Consider the following 6,001-nt stretch of genomic DNA (forward strand, 5'->3'; position numbering starts at 1 on the left):
AATTAAAAACAGACCCCCACCCGAACCACTACAAATTTGGTATGCACCTAGTAGCATGACATTTATTGGGAATAAAGACTTCTAAGTTCTGGTGCATTTTTGCATGCGTGAGTCACTATGCGGTATCTAGTTTTTTTTTTTCAGTGATTTTTGGTCAACCGTAGCACAAAAACGGCTGCACCAATCAACATGAAAATTGGCAGGGCTGTAGATGAGTCTGACCTACACTGCGCCAGCCAACGATTTGACGATAGACCCCATAATTTAGGAGGGGGCTCCATCCAAAGAGGGGGTGTCTGGACATGCAAAAATGGTTATAGCTCAAAAACTATTAAACATAGGAACATAGGAGCTTCAGATTTCTTTTGTTGTTTACCTCAGATGAAGCTCTATCCATCGGACCCACGAATCAGTGCCCCCCACCCCCCCAATTTATCTGAAAAAGTGGTATCTGGACATAGAAAGATGGTTATATCTCAAAATCTATTAAAAATAAGAGCTTCAGATTTTCATTGGTTGTTTAGCTCTGATGAGGGGCTATCCATCAGGTCAACCAATCAGTGCCCCCCATCCCCCGGGACCCCCAATTTATCTGAAAAAGGGGTGTCTGGACATGCAAAAATGCTTATAACTCAAACCTTTCAACATAAGAGCTTCAGATTTTCATTGGTTGCTTAGCTCTGATGAGGGGCTATCCATCAGGTCAACCAATGCCCCCCCCAAAAATAAAAATAAAAGATCCCCACCCAAGCCACTACAATTTTGGGATGCACCTAGTAGCATGACATTTATTAGGAATAAATACTCCTGAGTTCCGGTGCATTTGTGCATGCGGGGGTCATTAAGTTACTGCTATGCGTTGTAGTTTACGAAAGAAAATTGTAACAAAAACAGACTTAGATTAGAAAATAATGGAACTGATGTGGGGGTAATTAGAATTTTAATACATCATCTTTTCAGTTTTAGCACGTTTTAACGTGTAATTTATTTTAGTCAATTCCTTAGCCTACTCCTGTTCTGTTGAAATTGAATCACAATGATCCTGACAGCGATTTTAAAGTTCATTGGATTTCATCTAAAGAGCTTCTTGTTTCTTCTAACTTGTATTTTTATTTATCCACACACTTTTGCACGTACTGTGTAAGACATTGTTTTACTTCATTTAAAAACAAATAACTAAAATCAACTGTAACAACATGTACATTAAAGACACACAACTTAGAATGTTTAAAAAACCAAACATCAAATCAAATATTTGAGTAAAATGTTTATTTTAAATCTTTCCAGCATTTATTATCTGGCTGCAAAAGAACAGTTAATTATTCATTTTGTATTTTTCAGATAAAAGCTGGAAGTACTGGCTAAACAACTATTAACAGTCTGTGATGGCGTTTGAGTTGTGTTTAACATCTAAATTTGAATTATAATGTAAAAAATTATAGTAGAAAAATCAGAAATATTTAAACTCAAACAGTGAATGAAAACCACTGGTTATTAACTATTACCCATAAAGGGTAAACATATTGGCCTTGTGAGGGCTGCTTATGAAAACAGAATGATTGACAGCAGAAAAGTTGTTACTATTTATTAATAGAGTGTGCAGCATTTTTTAAAATACAATTTACATAACATGAAAAAGTCTGCACTTTGCATCAATTGAATCTTATATAGCCTCTCTTATATCTAAAGATACATTTAAGATATTTCAAACTGGAGTCTCCATACAACTTAATGATAAATCTGATGTTATTTATACTACCGGTAGTCAGAATGTAATTAGCTCAACAAGGCCAGGGTAGAATAAGGTCGGGTTGAGAGTAGCAGTGCCCTAAAATAATTAGAATACTCCGTGCTGAAAAACAGTCATTTTAAGAATTATTTTTATTTTATCAATTAACCATGTATGTTACATACAAACTTTATAATTATAAACATCGGAACAACTACTCCCAATTTGAGAACATGTAATGTCCTTTATCTCCTGAATGCAGCACAAAGTCCGTTCAGCTAAAATGCTAAAAACAACAAGCTAGCGTTCAAGAACTTGTCGGGACTTAAACCATTGCTGAAGCTTTTAACAAATCCAATAAAATTGCCAGAGAGGACGCAGATCTAAGCAATTTAATGATGGAAATGATGACAAGCAGCCATTCACTCTCGCTAAAGACTGAAGCTTTTATCTCCTTCTTAACCATGGTTTACCATACTGAGCTGCTGCTCTCTGTGTGTCTTCCTGTAAGTATGATGCATTCTCACTTTGATTGACAGGTTATCATTTCTGTACTATTATCTCAGAAGCACTGTTTCACGTAAAAAAAATGTTTGAAATCATATTAATAATAAAATAAATGTACTTTTAATCTAGCTTGTGTTAGTGCATTATCTGTTTTGAACTTGAGTAATGACTTTTTCTCTTTTGTTTAAATCTGAAATCAGTGTTAAAGATCTTTTTTTTTAATTAATGTGCCTCATTTAAAAAATGGCCATTTGAGAAAATTTGTTTTATATATTTTAAGAAATGTTTGTTTGCTAAGAGTTTATTTCAAACGGTATAATTTAGTGTCATTTGGTTTTGGTGTTATTTATTTATGTTATGATCGTACCCATTTTTGACTAGTTGTATCTCTTGGCATGTTATCGGCCGTTACAGGGAGAAAGTTATCGGTTTTGGTTCTTAAACAGGGTATCTGCAGGTTTTAGCAAGTCAAATTTAAGACTTTTTAAGACCTTTTCAGTACCACCTTGTATGAAATTCAAGACTGAAAAAACTATAAATATCGGTGATCATTAGGGAATCGTGCTGTATTATAACCAAGAATTGRACGTGTGTCCCTCAATGAAACACAGTGAATACAGTATAGATATTCACTGCTGTGGAAACATCCAACAAAAATATATTTACTGAATACTTGGGCCCACGCTGGAGGGACTATGTTCCTCGGCTGGTCTGGGAACGCCTTGGGATTCCCCCTGGATGAGCTGGCCTAAGTGGCTGGGGAGATGGAAGTCTGGGTCTCTCTGCTTAGGCTGCTGCACACGAGACCTGACCCTGGATAAGCGACAGAAAACGGACAGACGAACGGAATTCTTGGGCCTAATTCTCCATTTATACCTTTATACACAAAGAATCATGCAACTACATTAGAGCTGCCACAAACGATTATTTTTAGTCGATTAATCATCGATTATTTTTTTGATTAGTCGACTAATCGGATCATACGTTAATTGAATATAAAACATACAAAAAGAAAAAAATTGTGTAGGTCTTCTGGACGGGTTCTTCTCTAATGAAACGTTTCGTCTCTCCTCCAAGAGACTTCTTCAGTCTGAGAGTTTCAGGCAAAATTCAGGCTTTTAAGCCCTGCCTCCATGTGACTGATACTCACATCACATGGGTATCGTTGACACCTAATTAACACTTATTGTTAACAGGGGGTGGAGTGATACAGGCAATGGCCGCGCTGTAGGAGGGGGACAACTGAAAACGGAGGCCTCCACCTCTGTTTAATGATGGACGGTCTTTCTTCACAAAAATGGCTTCTTTGACTCCTGTCTCAAACCAACGTTCCTCTCTATCAAGAACGAGAACATCCTCATCTCTGAAAGAGTGACCGCTGGCCTGTAAATGAGTGAAAACTGCAGAGTTCTGGCCATTAGATGTAGCTCGTCTGTGTTGGGACATTCTTTTGAACAGTGGRTGCTTTGTTTCCCCGATGTATAACTGGTCGCAGTCCTCCTGGCACTTAACAGCATATACAACATTGCTCTGTTTGTGCCAGGGCACCGGATCAAACGGAGACCAGCACAAACATCTTTCATTTTCTTAAAAGGATCCCACATTTTTGAGCTCCGTTGCTGGGTAGCCATTACCACTACTGCGCGTGTCAACGACAGAAAGGCAGATGTGGCAGTGGAAGGTGTCAAAGCAGTTTGGAGAGAAAAACAAAGTAAAGAACAAAAACAAAACAAAAAAAACGATTAATCGATTATTAAATTAGTCATCAATTATTTTAATAATCGATTAGTCGTCGATTATTCGACTAATCGTGGCAGCCCTAAACTACATATAAATATACTTTACCCTMCATCATCAAGACCAACAACATTCAGAAGGAAGTGAGTTTTTTTTAACAACTTTTCTGTAGTTTACTATGAAGTAGGGTGGGGCGATATTGGCAAAAAAATTAATCACGATTAATTATGGTACTTAGCCGATAACGATTAATTTGACGATTAATCTCCTGTATTCTCTGGACACCCTTATGTCCTGGTCACATGACCAATTTAGTGGGAAAGATTCGCTCTTCGTAAAAGTCTTTTTCAAACTGTGTCAAAATCACAGACTTCAGGCTTTACATCAAAATTTAAATTGTGTTGATAAATAAATTACAGAACTTTTGTTTTTTCGTCATATTTGAAGCGGAGAGGAGCACCGAGCGGACTGACCGGGGAAATCTCTAGTCAATCTGCCTGGTGGCATTAATCGTATTAATTGTCAAGTGCCAAAAAATAATCGATAAATGTTTTTTTGACGATTAATTGCAGATGATACGATTATGCCCAACCCTACTATGAAGTAATTTATGTGTTTACAGAAAGTTCTTTGCAAATATAAATTATTTTTCATATAATTTCTTAATTTGACAGATTTCTCCCCTAAAATGTCTATTTAAATCAAAGAGAATACAGGAACATAATTCATGAAGTCATTTAGTATTATTTATTTTTCATATTTGATATTGTATGAATTATATTTATCACAGTAATCACGTTCTTTTTGATTTATCACAGTAGTTACCTCTTAGTTTAGTTTTAAATTTATTAAAGGTTTGCACATCCAAACAGACAAAACACCTTATTATTGCTAAAACATTATGTAGGATTAACNAAAGGTTTGCACATCCAAACAGACAAAACACCTTATTATTGCTAAAACATTATGTAGGATTAACTTGTGCAGATATATGTGATAAAATACAACCAGCTGAAACTGACGAACTTCATGAGTTTAAGGAAAATAAAATTTAAACAGAGACACGTCTTTGCTGTAATCTGGAATCTAAAGAAGAAAGCAGCTGCTGCCTCCCGCCTCACCGTGAGAGAAAACAGTCTGAGCGCATGCACGCAGGAGAGCTGTCTCTGTCGGACCTGGAGTTTGGTCACGTGCTCAAGTTACACATGCCTGTAAGATAACGATGAAGCTTGGAACACATTAACGTTTGATACAAAGTTAGACTTTAGATACAAAACTCTGGGCAGGTCGGGGCTCAGTTCGGGAGGAGGGGTGGGGGTAACGGTGTACCAATTCAGGTATCTCATCGGTTGAAATGGACTGCTCATGTGCGAACAKATACGTTTAATTCTTAAATGTTTAATAATTTATTACATTACTTCACCTTCATTGGGCGACGGGCCGTTCTGTTAGGTAGCGGGTCGCGGCGTCATCTTGAAAAAAAGTAGAGAAAACGATATTTACTCCCGCAGTCTGTTTCTCTGCTTACAGACTGTAGCACCCGCCCTGCTCTGCTCTGATTGGCTAAAACTGTGACTGGTTCTCTTTATTGTTTTAAAGCACCGTTAGTCAAATCCAGCCAGATAGAAGCCCCCGACAACACACGTTTTTTTTCTTCTCTGCTCCTCTTCACCTTTAAGATATCCGCAGCGGAGACGAAGAAATCTGTCCTGCCTGACAAAACTTAAGACCCTTGGGTAATGTATTCAAGACTAACTTACACGTTATTCATAAATTCAATACTTTTAAAGACACTTCATTTTAGAAATATGAATATAAGACTTTTCAAGACCCCACGGACACCCTGTTAAAATGTGTTATCGTGCATAGTTATTTTTAGTGTTTGATTTACTTTTACTGAAGGTTTCTAAGTCAGTTGGTTTACTTAGCCAATATTCAAGGTGATCTCTTAAACTTCACATGATTTGACGTTAAGGAGGAATTATGTATTATGTATGTATAAGTAAATTAAGCGTTAAAATATAAAGT

General features: G+C 36.8%; 1 long non-coding RNA gene across 1 annotated transcript; it reads left to right on the top strand.

The window, feature by feature from the left end:
* Positions 1–4,500: 4,500 nt before the first annotated feature.
* On the top strand, positions 4,501–5,780 carry LOC106522041 (uncharacterized). Its single transcript, XR_001310739.1, has 2 exons — positions 4,501–4,827; positions 4,893–5,780. It is a non-coding gene; the product is annotated as an uncharacterized LOC106522041 (long non-coding RNA).
* The last annotated feature ends 221 nt before the right edge of the window (positions 5,781–6,001 follow it).

This window comes from Austrofundulus limnaeus, unplaced genomic scaffold (genome assembly GCF_001266775.1).
Source record: "Austrofundulus limnaeus strain Quisiro unplaced genomic scaffold, Austrofundulus_limnaeus-1.0 Scaffold120, whole genome shotgun sequence".
NCBI lineage: Eukaryota > Metazoa > Chordata > Actinopteri > Cyprinodontiformes > Rivulidae > Austrofundulus > Austrofundulus limnaeus.